This window comes from Apodemus sylvaticus, chromosome 6, assembly GCF_947179515.1.
Source record: "Apodemus sylvaticus chromosome 6, mApoSyl1.1, whole genome shotgun sequence".
Classification (NCBI taxonomy): domain Eukaryota; kingdom Metazoa; phylum Chordata; class Mammalia; order Rodentia; family Muridae; genus Apodemus; species Apodemus sylvaticus.
This window is the reverse complement of record NC_067477.1, coordinates 89091398-89108645: the sequence shown is the minus strand read 5'-3', so window position 1 is coordinate 89108645 and position 17248 is coordinate 89091398. Positions and strand designations below refer to the sequence as shown.

The window sequence follows — 17248 nt, the reverse complement described above, 5'->3', positions numbered from 1 at the left end:
GGACCCGGTGAGAAGATCTCATGCCATTTACCACTTTATACCGAACTCTAATTATGTCTGTAAACACTAAAGTGGTTTTATAGACCTCTAAGCTCCACAAAACCAAGAGCTATTCCACACTCATCATTTTACGTTGCAGCAATGCTCTTCAAGCTTAATGTACACAGGACTCACCCAGGGATCTTGTTAGACGATAAATTGTTCAGCTGTGCTGGGACACGGCCTGAAACATTGCAATGCTAACCAACAGCAAGATGCTGCTGACACTGCTGATCGGGAAAACCACACTGTGAGCAGCAAAGGTATGCAGCACCCAACTAAAGCTGTTGATTAAATCCCTACAAGGTGCCAAGTACGGTTAATAACTCTAAAACCGATTGAGACACCTGGCTTCTCCGGCACATGTGTAATCTAGAAGCACAGCAGTTACTGTCTGACCATGGGGTATCTCCTCATTTCCCTGCCAAAAATCGAAAGATGGAGAGGTAGGACCCGGGCTTCCCCACTGTTGATCCCCAGTACAGGGAACATAAGGACTCTTAGGAGGCACAGGGCTTAGGCACCCGCTCTATGAGTGTCTGTCTGCTCTCAGTCTTTTATTATTTTTTAAGAACTCTGTAAAGATCTTAAGATGGTCAAGTGACCATCTCTCCCTCTGAGGCCCACAGGGCATAGTGGAGGCTCATCTTCACCCTGAGTGAGGTAAGGACCCTCTAGGAAACTTGGGGGAAATCTCTGCAGATGATTTGTCGACAGGAGTCTGTAGAAAAGCATGGCCTGAACCAAGAGCTGGAAGCAAAACCCGCAGCAGCAATGACATCGCTAAGAATGAGCAGTGGCCTGGACCAGGGTCACAGCACTGGAGATGATGCCAACGTGTCCCAGGCCTAATACAACTGGCACAGTAAAGCCAGCATGAATTGAAAACAATTGCACATGGCATCTGAGTAATGCAGTGTATCAAAGGTAAGTGAGGTTTGGGGCCATAAGAGCTCGGAGAGTTAGCTGTCTATTTATTAAGTTCAGGAAGGTTTCAGAGAGAGCAGTAAAAGGAGAGTAACACCATTTTTTACAGTACACAAACCATCCCTAAGGTCAGTGCAATTTAACAAAGAAAATGCCTTGCAGTGATGGAATTATTTGCCACCATACTAGGATTCCTGCAGCTCCTACCATGTTAGCCCTGAAGCTCTTTCTAGTCCCTCTTGTGCTTCCCAGATCCTTCCCAGGCTGTCCTATGATTACTGGGGGGTTTGCTCTCACAGAGGAATGTTGTTCTTGCTTCTTCCTCCATGGTGGTAACTTTCCTGTTACTGCCTTCTGATGTTCCATGGGTCCGAGGCGTCACCTTCTAACCCTGCTCTAAATTCCTGCTTGCCATGTGCCTTCCCCACGCCAAAGTTAGCGGCAGTCACCATCAGTCACACCTAAAGACACTAGACACTGCCTTTACAACCAAACTGTTCAAAGCAAACTTTTCAATATGAAACCAAATCTACCACTAACTATCAAGAGCTTCGGTGTAGCAAAATATTATATATATATATATATATATATATATATATATATATATATATATATATATATATATATTCTCATTAAGTAAACCTTGTATTTGGAAGCTAAATTCAACAACAAATTACATCTAAATATCCCTGGATGGGAATTAGGCTCTGTAGCATCTGCTGTGGTAATACACACATACAAACACATACATAGACACCAGCTACTCTGTGCTAATTTATGATCCAAAAGTTATATGCAATGCCCATTGCTCCAAATTGAAAACAACTTCTCTCCTGTGCAGTCTTTGATGAGGATAAAGAAACTAGTTGCACAGTGTGAGATGTGGTTCTTACGTTAGAGGCATGAAGCACTACACTGAGAAGAATTTTGATTACGCCACTTCATAGATGAGCAGAGTTTGCTGATAAATGATTCCCCTTATTTGTTGCTGTCAGAACACTGCTCAGAGCTGAACAGCCTGCAAGCTATACCTTTCTCCCTCTTGAATTCCATTTATTATTATTGTGTGTATAGGAGGGTCATGCGTATGTTACAGGATACAGACAGAGTTCAGAGGACAACTCTGTGGGCTCAGTTCGTTCCTTTGTGTGTGTTTGAGCCTTCAGGCTTTGGTGGCAGGCAGGCGTTTTACCCACTAATCTTCCTCCCCGGCACAAGATATACATCTCTTACACTCCAAATCTAAAAGGAATTTCCACTTAAGAGAGACATAAAACAAAATTCACTAACTTTAAATGTCAAGGAGCTCTTTGAAAATGAGGCTAATACATATTGAAAAACAGAAATATTTCAATGTCTGCCCTAGTTTTTATATAAGTACCAAGTGAAATATTCACAGCTATTTTTAAAAAAGTTGCCATTCTCCAATTTAAAAAGGGAGGACTATCAACATTTCTATGGTTCTATTGTGCATCAGGGAGGATCTTATCTGCCCCTGCTACATAATTTTGTTGGAAGTGGCTTGTCCAGGAAAAATAAGCTTATAAAGCAATTATACACGCACTAGCTAAATCACACCGAAATGAACCCCCAGAAAGGAGAGTAAGACACATATCTCGAGAACTCACCGATATGTCCCAATTTTGAACTACATTAAACAACCACTTTCTGATTCAACCTTCCTCTTGTAAGTTCACAAGCATGCAGAGGAACTGTTTCACAAAGGTCATGCAATGGCTCTGGTTCAGCGGAGCACCTTCAACAGTAGTAAAAGATGTAAGCACATCACCTATTTAGAATGGACTCCTCAGTCCTGATTTTGTTCTTAAGAACCATGTTTTGTCCTCACACAGTAAGTGAGGGGTGAGTGTGGTGGTTCACACCTGGAATCCCAGCCCAAGGGAAGCTAGAAAGAAGGACTGTCATGAATTACAGATCAGCCTGCCTGGACAATAGATAGAGACCCAGTTGCAGCAATAGTAATAAAAGACCACAGACAAGGCAAGTGTAAAGATGGATAAGGCAGACAGACTGGTGGAGAATGGATGGGGCTGAGCTGTGGGCAGGAAGGTTTCTCAAATCTGCATTAGAGAAGGGTCGTCTGTAAGAGTGAAGGGAAATGACTAGGAAAGGTCCCTGAAACCAGCAAGTTCCCTCTCCTCCACCATTTGGACTCAAGTCACATTGGAGCATGGTAATTAAAGCTCTAAGCCTTCTATAGACATCCCCTAATTCACACCAGAATTTGTAGGGCTTGAGATGTAGTTAAAAATATATTTGCACAATATGAAAGTGCTTGTCCTACAAAAAGAAATGGGATTTTTATTGTTCAACCTGAGACACATATTTGAGACACAGTTTTCTCCTTATTGACCTCGCCTCTCCTCTCCTCCAAATCGTGACTGGAATAAATATGCCAAGAAATGGATAATTAAAATTTTTCTCCACAGGTATTGTAGGACTCCTTGAGGTTACAGAATTAGTCATTACGAAACCAAGTGGCCATCCATTTCCCCAGGACGACTTTGTGATCATCTCTAGTACTGAGGATGTCAGGAAGAATAAATATCAAATCTAGCTGCACACTCAGAACCCACCCAAATAGACCTCTCTTCGCCCCCTCCCCTTTTACCAGGGAACAATAAGTAATAATAAGTCATTAAAAAAAAATGGCTCAGCAGAAAGAACAACAGTGACCTCCATAGTTGGCTTTTTTTTTTTTTTAATCTTAACTCTGAAGTTACCAGATTCACAAGTCCTCTGCTGGGGATGAGCTGATGTGATTGACAAGAAGGGACACTTTGAAGTGCCACCAGTGCTACAGCAGTGCCTTGTTCAGAGTTAGACAGGGGAGCGAGTGCACAGGGCTCTCCGCCCACAGGCATAATTGCTGTTCTGAAACACAAAAGCTCAAACAATTCACAGCAAAGCTCCCCCATTATCTGTTAGTTTGGGAAATATTTCCAAGCCCATGAAGCCCTCACTAGCTGATTTAATAAGGTCAGCCATACAGCTCCCGGACAGGGTCCGAACAAAGGCATAGGCAAATGTCCGACCCACCCAAATTAGTCTCATACACTGATACGAGGAGGCTGGCTGGCTGCCTCCCTGAGTATTTCCGATGGTCATTGGACGGACAGGTGACTGTATCTGAATACGCTGAACACCTTTTCCATGAAGATAAGACAGTGAATCTAGCAAAGTCAGGCTGCCTACCCAGGCAGTATTTAAGCAGAAGATGCTTAAATAACATGCATTGTCAAGAGGAAGGAAATTGCTCCCGTGGTAATGAGTTCTTCAGCTTAAGGTTTTGTACTAAAAATTGTTCATTAACAACAAAATCCTGTTACAACAAAAATTAAAGGAGACTTTATTGTCCAGTTTGTGCTCCAAGGGAAGGAAAACAACAAAATATTGGGGAAGATGGAGATAATGTGCCCACAATGGCTACTGTAAAAAGTTGTGAAGAAATTTCAAAACCCTTCATGAACCTAACACTCCTCTAGCTGGCCAATACTTCTTTATGTGCCTTTCAGAGTTTAAATGGCTTAAAATATTTTTTGAGGAACGGAGTCCAGAGGCCTCTTAAAAGTAAATCTTTCTACCTCTTTGCCAGAGTTAAACTGCAAACAGTAAACTGGTGAGTTTTAAAAGTCAAATAAAGAATTAAATTTAGCAACACATTTACAATGGTGATTCCAATAATCATGGGAACTCACAAAACTTAGACTTTGCAGGAATAGGCAGGTTTGTTGGGTTTATTTTTAAATTTTATAGGGCATCAACAAATAGCATAGTTTCCAAATATTTTATTTGATCTGTTTTTTTCTTTTAATCTGGCTGAGAATGTTCTTCAAACATTCACAAGTTTCCATTTTATTGGTTGCTAGATGAGCTTTTATTTGTGGATACATTTTGCCGACTTTTAAACTGTGGTTCTGGCTTTACAGTTTATGGTTATGTGCTTAAATATAAAAAGAAGGAACTGAGAGGCAATTTTCAAAGTTTTACTGAAGCCCAAACTATTGTTCACCCCCAGCAGCAATTATTGTAATCAATAAAAATAAGAGCAAAACAACGTCATACAGTGTTTTTGTGTCAACTCCCAAACTTTATTCACTTATTCATTCATTTATTTATTTTCTACTTTTTGTTTATTACACGTGTAGGTGATGGGAAACCACAAATGTGTAGAGACCAGAGGCTAACTTTGTAGGCTTGGTTCTCTCCTTCCAGGTTTCATGGATCAGATTCAAATCATCAGGCTTTTACAAGAAGCATGTTTACTTGTCAGGCCATGTAGATGGCCACCACACTGTATTTTGAAAATGAACAGTGAGAAATGAAAATAATCCAATCCGTGGCTAACTCTAAAGAACACTCTAAGTGTGATGGTGCCATGCGCTAGAAATACCGGGCAACATAGACGCCACACAGGGTGATCTTGACCTTCTGCGCCTCTAACATCTTCCCTGCAGTGATGCTGTCCCTGCTGATCAAGGGAGGCAGGCTTGGAGAAGCGAAACCCTACGGTAACCCACACACTGTCCGGGGTTGAGCTTTAATATGCAACCCTCAGCTCCCTGTGATAGAACTCTGCTATCCCCACTCATCACATGAGACAAAGAGCAAGAAGGAAAAAAATCCATACGACTAGAAAGGGCAGAACCAAAGTATGAGCTGTGGTCTCCTTGAAACCAAAGCTCTGGCCTGTCAACACTAATTCACTGCCTTCTCCTCTCAAGAGAATAACCCACCATTACCAGAAAGGGCTACTTACTACCAAGCCACTTATCAGGAAGGGTGCATTCAAATCAGCCGCAGAACAGGCTTAAGATTCCAGGTGATTAGAGCCCCCTTCACTATAATTCTCTTTCCACGAGTGTGGTGGGAGTTGAGAATTATAAATATTTTCGCCGTCTCCACAAGTGACTTTGGGAGTCAGTGACTCTATTCATTCGCTGTGCTGTCTGAATAGGAAACCCACTGCAGTAAATGCCTCCTCCAATCCACTTGTTACTTGAAACGACAGGTTAGAGGTGTGACTGATCAAGCATGTGTGCTAAGGGAAGCTGTTTCCTCATTTTTAGAAGGTTAGATGTGTACCTGTCGTTTCTGATTGCATTCAAGCACATGAAGTGTATGTTTCCATTAACTCCTTGTCCTGAGCCACAGCCCTTTTGCCATTCCGCCTTATTTCAGCAAGGGCTGCAATCTAAGGCATAGTAGCATTCGACGCTTCATATGGAAATTTCCTTAAAAAGCAAGGAATTCAGGGTGAAGTGACCTCTAGTGTACTTCTCTCTCGAGGGGCTGTTTTGAAAGAGGGTCACATAATCCAAAGGGTGAAGACAGGGGAGTCGTGGTCCCTAGAACATCAGCCTGCTCTCTCTTGTTTGCAGCAGGCTTCATTCAACCCATTCACACTCAATCAGACACAATTTTAAGTACATTAGCATTTCAAAGGACTATACCTAGGCCCTCCTGCAAGAGGGGCCAGTAAGAATCAGGAAATACATCATACTAAGTGAGGTAACCCAGACTCAAAAGGTGAATCATGGTATGCACTCACTAATAAGTGGATAATAACCTAGAAAACTAGAATACCCAAAACATAATCCACACATCAAATTAGGTACAAAAAGAAAGGAGGAGTGGCCCCTTGTTCTGGAAAGACTCAGTGAAGCAGTATTCGGCAAAACCAGAACGGGGAAGTGGGAAGGGGTGGGTGGGAGGACAGGGGGAGAGAAGGGGGCTTACGGGACTTTCGGGGAGTGGGGGGCTAGAAAAGGGGAAATCATTTGAAATGTAAATAAAAAATTTATCGAATAAAAAAAAAACAGGCACAGGCTAAATCATTAAAAAAAAAAAAAAAGAATCAGGAAATCCAAAATAAACCTTTTAAAAAATTGCAAAACAGAATATCATCTGCTAGACTCAGAAGAACTTGTAGCCTGAACCCTCAAAGGTGGCAAGAAACCCTTCACTGGTCCTGGCACTCGAAGCAGCAGCTGAGTTAGCACTTATCAGAGAAGAGATTCAGTACCAAGGCAGCCTGACCCCTCCACACACCATGAAATTGAAAGCAATTGCCAAAGCCCCCTTTGAGAAAGACAGGGAATCAGAGGTTCTACCTTGTCATCAGTATGGAAAAAGATCCCACATTCCTGCAAAGTTTATCCTCTCACGTCTTCAAAATTCTATTTTAAGATCCATGTTCCTGTTTGCAGGGTGTATGCCTATAACCCAGTTTTCCTAAAGCTGGGGCAAACAGATCTCAACTTCAAAGCTGCACTACATAGTGCAAGCCTGTCTCAAATCCACAGAATCAAGTTCATCAGACATCAGTTGGACATATTTAATTTCAGGAACTCCTACTCAACATACAGAAAAACAATGCTCTGAGAGAACCATGGGTTTCAGTTCTAGAAGGATAATTGAAAAACTAACCGATTATGGCTTCAATCAAGAAATCTGCCAAAAGGGACCTTGTGATTGATACAATAGCATGACCAGGAATGCTTCTGTGTAGATGTGTCTATTAAAGTCACCTTGTTCCAAACAGGACTTGAAACTTATATTCCTGCATAAAGCAGCTCAAACTTGCATACAATGAACTCATTTACAGTGATAATGCACTGAAGGCTTTGCTTCTTAGTTTTTATGTACACACTCATTATCTACCAAATGGTCATACATTAAGTTCAAAGCTATCAGTGAAAAACAATCTGTCCTTCCAACTCATAAAAGTACTCAAAGGTAGAGGCAGTCCTCCCAAGACTTTGCTTCTCTGTGTTCTACATCTCCTGAGAGCTTCTGGGAAATGTGGGTCTCAGGTTGCATCCAGCCTGGGTAGATGACAGTCTGCATTTGGACAGGATTCCATAGGTACTTTACAGTTTGAGAAATGCTACTGTACGAATTCTGTAGAGAAGCACTCTATATGTACTTTTAAATGTATTCTTCACAACAACACTGCAGGTTAGCTATTATCACTTTTGTCATTAACATTTTATGCCTAAAGAAGCAAGGGCTGTGGGGCTGGAGAGATGGCTCAGTGGTTAAGAGCACTGACTGCTCTTCCAGAGGTCCTGAGTTCAATTCCCAGCAAACACATGGTGACTCACACCATCTGTAATGAGATCTGATACCCTCTTCTGGTGTGTGTCTGAAGACAGCTAGAGTGTACTTACACATAATAAATAAATTATTCTTTAAAAAAGTTAAAAAGTAAGAAACAATGGCTGTAATAACTTTCCAAAGTTAACATACGGGGCTGTGACTATAGCTCAGTGGATGAGCCCTTGTCCAGCATTCACAAGGTCCTGGTTCAACCTCCAGACACACACACACACACACACACACACACACACACACACAAGATACAGATACATACACAGAGGTATACACACACAGATATAAACACACAAACACACATGAACATTGTTACACATATGTAAGTCATGTAAGCAAAAAGCCACAGGCTCAAATCCAAGTCTCTCCACATAAGAATCTAAATTACTTGCCTCTGCTGTCTTAACACCCATGACCGTCAGAGCCTTGGATTAGTGTCAGACCCTGTGGAAGTTAGTGTTTGTCTGACACTTCACCATTTTCATCTGATATTCTATTAGGATTAAAGGAATCCAAGGAACCTGTATTTCGAGAAAGAGAGCCTAGACGCCGTGTTTCACTGATTTAAACTTTTATTTTAAATGTCTCTAGGTATAAACAAATAGAGAAGCAGAAGGGCAAAGACCCCCAATCTGCTTTTAATTAATTAGTTAATTAATTAGTTAATTAATCAACTAATTAAGATTGTAAGTTCCCTATCTTAACCCATGAAATTTAGAAAGAGGAAATACAAATAAAAGAGCCACGTTCTAAGCAAAGCAAACCTTGCATTGTTATAGATTCTAAGGCTTATTACAATAAGAGAAGTTGTGTGTCTTTCATCCTGAAGCTGGATGATCAAAGGAGGGGCAGAAACACCTGACTGAGATTAGTTTTTATAACACTAAAACATTACATTTTATTTACAAAGGTTATTTCTCAAGGCTGATTGAGTCATGGAACCAGTCTTCTCCATGACTGTGACAGATAACACAGTAAATGCACTGAGCCCCTGAAGCACATGTTAGTGTCACAAGCACTCGGCCAGCACCGGCAATGCCTAATTCATTAATAATGCAGGATATGGAGTCGGAAGTGGGCCTATTTAGTGGCTGGGCGAGTCTTCCCAACATGGGACTAGGTTGTAATCAGTTCAGTTGTTGACCGAGGATGCCCTGTGGAGATCCCTCGATAGCCCAAGCTGATGCCAGGACAGAAGGTCACTCTGAAGTAGGACTGCCTTGCTGAGGACAACATCTACACTACTGACTGTAGAGAGGTTGATCTGGAGCCTACATGGGCCTCACCCTTAAGTCACAGTCTCTTTGGCACAAGAGGTCATGGAAAGAGAAACCTCGATACCAATCCAGCCACAGAACCCTCAACCTAAAATCTATCCTGCCTGTAAGATGTGTTAGGGCAATGGTGACTCAGAATATGGGACGGCCAACTATGAGAGGGAGCCCATGCCCTACATGTCGTGGATGGCCAGGAACTGGACACTGGATAATAGAGAGACCTAAGGTAGAATCAAAAACAACTGGAAAAGAAAACAATGAAATATTTTCCAATGATATCCTATTATACTAATAGATCAGCGGCCTTATTGAGTCATTATCAGAGAGGGTTCCTCTAGCAGCAGGCAGGAATATGAACAGATACCCACAAATAGGCATTATGGAGAGAGAGAGAGAGAGAGAGAGAGAGAGAGAGAGAGAGAGAGAGAGAGAGACCGAGAATGAGAATAAGAATCTAAACTGAAGTTCTCCACTATGTCCCTCCCATAGCAGATAGGGAAACCCTAAGGAAGAGGGCAAGGAAAAACTGTAGGAGTCAGAAGGGCTGGACAACACCAGAGAACACTGACCACTGAATCAACACAGCCGAGCTCACAGTGACTTTAGCATGGGCCTGCATGGTTCTGCACCAGATCCCCCGCATATATGTTATTGCTGCTAGCCTGGCAGTTTCCTGGAACTCCACCAGTGGGATCCCATGTGTCTCTGCCTCTTTTGCCTGGTTTTGGGACTCTTGTTCCTAGTGGGTTGCCTTGTCCAGTCTTAACATGAGGGCTTTCATTCTATCTTTTCTTAACTTGTTTTGTCCTGTTTAATTGCCATCTCTCGCAGGTCTGCTGTTTTCTGAAGGGAAATGGAGGGGAAGTGTATCTGAGGAGAGAATTGGAGAGAAGCTGGGAGGAGAAGAGAGGGGAACTGTGGTCTGGGTGTACTGTATGACAGAAGAGTCTATTTTCAATTTTCAGAAGAGAATAAAGAACTTAAGAATGAAAAAATGTGGGATTTATTAACAAGAACAAAAAGCGATCTAAGAAAGAGCCATCTCTGACAACAAGTGTCTTCTGCACAGCCTTTTGCAGGGCCTTTTGCAAAGCAGAAACTGCAGGCTATGGTTAGATCCCTCGTGATCTGAGAGACATCGTGGCAGTGTGTTTGTCCAAGGAGGAAGTCAGTGTAGGAGGAGGATGTAGGGAAACTGTTCCACAAATACGCAGTTCTTCACTTCCTAAAGTTTCCGTTAACCTTCTAGAACTTCCCCTCCTCTCCAGAGGGTAGCTAAGGTGAACTTCTGACCTTCAAATGTTCATGACTATGTGTGCCCATTCACACAGAGTTACTATCATACACACACACTCACACACACGCACACGCACACGCACATGCATACGCACACACACACACACACACACACATGCACACACATCCATATCACCTTACTTATATCAAGCTACATTGCTGTTTTTCTGCCTTGATTCTCTGTATGGCACCTCCATGAAGCTCTCCACAGTTTTGAGGTGTTTTGCTACTCAATTACTTCACAGGCTTTCTCCAGAATTTTTCCTGTGAGAGGCACTGTGAGGAAAACTTGCAGAGACAGGCAGCCCTTCCACTCTTTCTTACCTCACCCTTACCTAGGATAGGGAGCATGACAATCAGAACACAGGCTTCCCATTACATTTGTCAAAATGAAAAGACAGTCACAAAATTAGAAATATTTGTGTAGCTAAAGTATTACTAACATTTCAATTTATTCCTAAAATGTGTCTACATACCAAATGTTTTCCAGATCACTAACCATAACAACTCAGCTCACTTGCTTCCTGTACATAAGGTCAATCATCTTTCCTTTTACAATTTTCTTGCTAGCATGCACTGTACACTGAGCACATCCCTGAGCCCATTCTCAGATATCCTATCTTTTTCTTCCTGCCCCACCCATTCACCTGTCTTGATCTTCTAGAGAAATTAATATCTACTTTCATTTGAGATGCATACACATAATTTTGGAGAGTCAAAACATTTTTAAGTTCTGTAAATCCCTTTCTTATCCATAACTAAATGACCCAATTCATGGCACTGAACATAAAGAATAAAGAAGGTTAAATCAATTGCCCAGCTGTTCCAGAACACCCTACACAGCTCTGACAGAGATAAAAAAACAAAGTCGTCTCCTGAAACACAGCCTCAGCTTCAACTTACTGCTGTTTTCTCCAAGCACTTTGTACCAAGTGTAACTATAAATAGAATTCTCCAGCAGCCAGTCCAGGCTAATTCATAATTTATCTCCCACTCTTTCCATTCTCCTGGATTTCTCCAGCCTGAAAGAAATAACTCCCTCATTGGTTCTGGGTTAGAAGCAGTCACAAAGAAATCTGCATTGTCCCCGCTGGGCTCCGATATGGAGATACAGCTGTGCTCTCCCATCTCGAGAACACAATAGACTGACTCCATTCCTGGGTTGCCCACCCCTCTCCTGCTCTTGCTTGCTAACCCGAGTTTCTATAGAGCCTGTCACCATGAAACTGTCCCACATGACTTGGCAAAGGAAAAGTTTTACTTTGGAAGGAAGTAGGATGGGAGGAAAGTTTTCAAAAGAATAAAGATGGTTTGAAAAGGTAAATAATCTCTGGATTATGCTTTCACCATCTGACTAAATTTGGGGAAGTATTGATTCTGTCCAATTATATTAACTTTAACTTTATACATAATCAGATTACAGGTTCAAAGTAGACATCACTCATAGCTGAACTTCATCCCCCAAAGTATATTAAATAGTTCTTAGTAAAATTTTCCAAGTGAAGATGACTGCCATTCAGTTTGATTTGTTTATTTTCTGTGTTAGCACAAAACCCCAAATAGAGCAGGAGAAATCAAGGCTGTGTAATGAGTAAAGCGCTGGTCACATGGCTGGGCACACAGAGCAAGTGCATCATGATTCTCATTAAGGGTGTGATATTATTCCAGTGGTTTATAAAATATTCAAGAGTATCATTCTTAAATTAAATGGCTGGCATGTGAAATAATTTTCTACCTAACACATCATACATTATAAAGACATTTGCATATATTAAAATCAAAAGAGCCCAAAGTCCACTCCTGTCTATGGGGCTTTCTAGCCTCAATTCCTGAGCCTGGCTAACTGATACTCAGCCCCAGGCTGCAGATCTTCACTAAATGTTGAGCAAGGAGGAATGAATCACACATTCAGACCTGAGCCTTAATAATTCACAGTATCAGGGCATAAATCTCTGGACAGGGAAATGTCATGCTCCTAATCCACTTCTCAGAGAGTCTGCAACAGTGTCTTCCTTTCAGACTGTTGGCCACATGGTGCCAATTTTGTTATCTTTGAGTATGAATACAGCTGTGTCAGAAAAACAGAGGATGAGTGGATGACTTATCCACGAATTCCTATCAACTTCCCACTTGACTGTCATGCAAACCTTTTTTCCATATAATTACTAATCACCAATACTGGATATATTTTCTTCCTGAATTAAATTATGCCTAATAGATATACAAATGAAAGAAAACTCTGTTGATGAAGAAAACTTCCTCTGTAAAATGGAACTAGAGCCAGACAAAAAAACAGGCAACTGTACATTTAAGAAAAATTGGAAAGGAAGAAGTCAAAATATCACTATTTGCAGATGATATGATAATATACTATAGTGATCCCAAAAATTCCACCAGAGAACTCCTAAAGCTGATAAACAACTTCTGCAAAGTGGACAGATATAAAATTAACTCAAACAAATCAGTAGCCTTCCTATACTCAAAGGATAAAAAAGCTGAGAAATAAATTAGGGAGATACCCTTAACAATAATCATAAATAATATTACATACCTTGGTGTGACTATAACCAAGCAAGTGAAAGATCTGTATGACAAGAACTTCAAGACTCTGAAGAAAGAAATACAAGAAGATCTCAGAAGATGGAAAGATCTCCCATGCTCGTGGATTGGCAGGCTTAATATAGTAAAAATGGTCATCTTGCCAAAAGCAATATACAGATTCAATACAATCTCCATCAAAATTCCAACTCAATTCTTCATAGAGTTAGAAAGAGCATTTTCCAAATTCATCTAGAATAACAAAAAAAAAAAAAAAAAACCCAGAATAGCAAAAACTATTCTCAACAATAAAAGAAATTTTGGCGGAATCACCATCCCCGACCTCAAGCACTACAGAGCAATAGTGATAAAAACTGCATGGTATTGGTACAGGGACAGACAGGTAGATCAATAGAATAGAATTGAAGACCCGAGAATGAACCCACACACCTAGGGTCACTTGATCCTTGACAAAGGAGCTAAAGACATTTCAAAAGCATTTTCAAATGGTGCTGGTTAAACTGGCAGTTAGCATGTAGAAGAATGCAAATCAATCCATTCTTATCTCCCTGTACAAAGCTCAAATCTAAGTAGATCAAGAACCTCCACATAAAACCTGACACACTGAAACTAATAGAAAAGAAAATGTGGAAGAGTCTCAAACACATGTGCACAGGGGAAATTTTCCTGAACAGAACACCAATAGCTTATGTGCTAAGATCAAGAACTGACAAATGGGACCTCATAAAGTTGCAAAGCTTCTGTAAGGCTAAGTGCACTGTCAATAGACCAAAACAGTAACCAACAGATTGGGAAAAGATCTCTACCAACCCTACATCCAACAGAGGTCTAATATCCAATATATACAAAGAACTCAAGAAGTTAGACTATAGAGAAGCAAATAACTCCATTAAAAATGGGGTATAGAGCTAAACAAAGTATTCTCAACTGAGGAATACTGAGTGGCTGAAAAGCACCTAAAGAAATGTTCAACATCTTTCATCACCAGGAAAATGTAAATCAAAACAATCCTAAGACTCCACTTCACACCTGTCAGAATGGCTGAGGTAAAAATCTCAGGTGACAGCAGATGTTGGTGAGGATATGGAGAAAGTGGAGCACTGCTCCATTGTTGGTGGAATTGCAAGCTGGTACAACCATTCTGGAAATCAGTTTAGCAGTTCCTCAGAAAATTGGACATAGTACTACTTGAGGACCCAGCTATACCACTCCTGGGCATATACCCAGAAGATGCTCCAATATGTAACAAGGACACATACTCCACTATATTCATAGCAACCTTATTTTTAATAACAAGAATGCTGGAAAGAACCCAGATGTCCCTCAATAGAGGAATGGATACAGAAAATATGGAACATTTATACAATGAAGTACTACTCAGCTATTAATAACAATTCATGAAATTCTTAGCAAATGGATGGAATTAGAAAATATATAATCATCCTGAGTGAAGCAACCCAATCACAAAAGAACACACATAGTATGCACTTACTGATAAGTGGATATTAGCACAGAAGCTCAGAATATCCAAGATACAATTCATAGACCACATGAAGGTCAAGAAGAAGGAAGTCCAAAGTGTGGAGCACTTTGGAACAAAATACCCATGGGAGGAGATACAGAGACAAAGTATGGAGCAGAAACTGAAGGAAAGCCCATCCAGAGACTGCCCCACTTGTGGATCTATCCCATATACAGTTATCAAACCCAGAGCTATTGTGGATGACAACAAGTGCTTGCTGACAGGAGCCTGATAGAGATATCTCCTGAGAGGCTCAGACAGTGCTTGACAAATACAAAGGTGGATGCTCACAGCCAACCAATGGACTGAGCACGGAGTCCCCAGTAGAGGAGCTAGAGAATGACTAAAGGAGCTGAAAGTGTTTGCAGCCCCATAGGAAGAACAACATAAACCAACCAGATCCCCAGAGCTCTCAGGGACTAAACCACCAACCAAAGAGTACAGATGGAGGGACCCATGGCTCCAGCCACATATGTAGCAGAGGATGTCCTTGTTGGACAACAATGGGAAGAGAGGCCCTTGGTACAATATAGGGGAATGCCAGAACAGGGAATCTGGAGTGGGTGGGCTAGTGAGCAGGGGGATAGGGGATGGGATAGGGGTTTTTCAGAGGCGAAAACAGGAGAGGAGATAACATTTAAAATGTAAATAAAGAAAATATATAATAAAAAAGAAAAGAAATTATAGACAGGACATAATATAAAAGAATGACATATGATAGTGGTAAAATTAAGCAATTTATTATTAAATTCATGTTACATAGTGCATATAAATAGCATTCCTAATTTAAGAAAAGTTATTCTTGTTCATTAGAAGTGCAACTGGTCTACCATAAGCATTAGTTTATTCATTATTTCACTCATACGTGCTATAAAAGATAAGCAATTACACATAAAGCACAAGACCCTCTGACAATATTGTTGTCATGTACAGCATCTAAGATACCCTAGGTTTAAGCACCAGCATTTCATAAACCAGGTGTGGTGGCATACACCTGTCATCCTAGAATATGGTATCAGAAGTTTCAGGTTCTCTTTGGCTACATAGGGAGTTCAATGTTAGTCTGTGCTATATGTGAACCTGTTGCAAGTTTATATATCAGACAAGAAAGCTACCAGAAGGGCAGTGGTGGCACACCCCTTTAACCCCAGCACTTAGGAGGCAGAGGCAGGCCATTTTCTGAGTTTGAGGCCAGCTTGGTCTACAGAGTGAGTTCCAGGACAGCCAGGGATATACAGAGAAACCCTGCCTCAAAAAAAAAATAAAAATAAAAAAAAGACGAAAAAACAAACAAAGAAACAAAAAAACACACACACAAAAAGAAAGCTACCAGAAATCCACATACAGAGTGTAATGATAGGGCAAAATTTACTTATCTTTGGGTTATTAATGAACTGTTTGATTACCTTGATAATAAAAGTAAATTGAAATTCATTATCACTAGTTTGATGCATCAATATACTTGATTAATATGGTATAATATATACTAAGATACCATATTTTATATATATAACATATATAATATATAATATATTATATATACTAATATATTATGCTTAGTCTGAACTAATTTTGAAAAACAATAAGTAAGCAGGAACTCATAGTTTGTTAGTATTAAAGAGGTATAGCACCATGGTATATTAGCATCTCTATGCTTTTAGTTTATGAGTGTGATCTGGCATGATGAATGTATATGTTTTGATTAATCTGTGATGAAGTGTGTGAACAAGAAAGAGAAAGATAGGTTAATACAAAGAGAAAAAATAAAGGCAAAGCAGATAAACAAGAGAAGGATTCTTTTTCTTTAACTGTAAGACCTCCATGAACACTGAATATTTTACATGGAAAATAGGTTCATTTCCTAAGTTAATTTTTCTCTAGATGTTGGGTTTATCTCTCTGACATATGATAAACGCAGCAATCACTCTATTAATAATTATCTATAAATTAGAAAATGAGAAGCAATGCCTTGAAATAGAAAAATAAGTATATTGAACAAAAAAAGAAAGAAAACACATGCCTAACATTTAGGATTCCAAAACTCCATGGATTACAAGAAAACAGATCTGAAAAGCTTTAATGGCTATGGAGAGTGAAGCAGATGGACCTTTTATAGCACAAAACCATTTTTCTCCTTCAGAAATACACTATCAAAGACCCTAATCAACCCATTAAACTGTTAGCAAATTGCATTTTTGAACCCTTTAAAGGGGTCCACTTTAATCTTCCAAGAGAAGATTGTCTAGGGCAAGATACAAAGATCTCTTGCCATGATTACTGCTCAGAGGCTAAAAATAGCTGTCCGAGAAAACTGTCATCAAGCAGCTTCCTGTCACACGTGACCTAATTCAACAATCTCATCTCAGTCCAGCCAGGCTGAAGACACTCCCAGGGCCGTTATGTTTCTGCTAAGAACACAAGAGCACACAGAGTACTCACGACTTAAGGCACAATTTGCTTCTAAATAATCCAATGGGTGAACTACATAATATCT

The 17248-nt window shown here is 40.4% G+C and overlaps 1 protein-coding gene across 18 annotated transcripts in view; it reads right to left on the bottom strand.

Annotated features, from left to right (window-relative positions):
- Window positions 1-17248, bottom strand: part of Hdac9 (histone deacetylase 9) — an 858974-nt gene that overhangs the window by 627176 nt on the left and 214550 nt on the right. The window contains exon 3 of one of the 18 annotated variants that reach the window (XM_052185950.1): window positions 13225-13281. The exons of the other annotated variants lie outside the window; for them this stretch is intronic. The gene's annotated coding sequence lies outside the window, so the exon portion shown is untranslated. The remainder of the gene's footprint in view (window positions 1-13224; window positions 13282-17248) is intronic. 18 annotated transcript variants of the gene reach the window in all.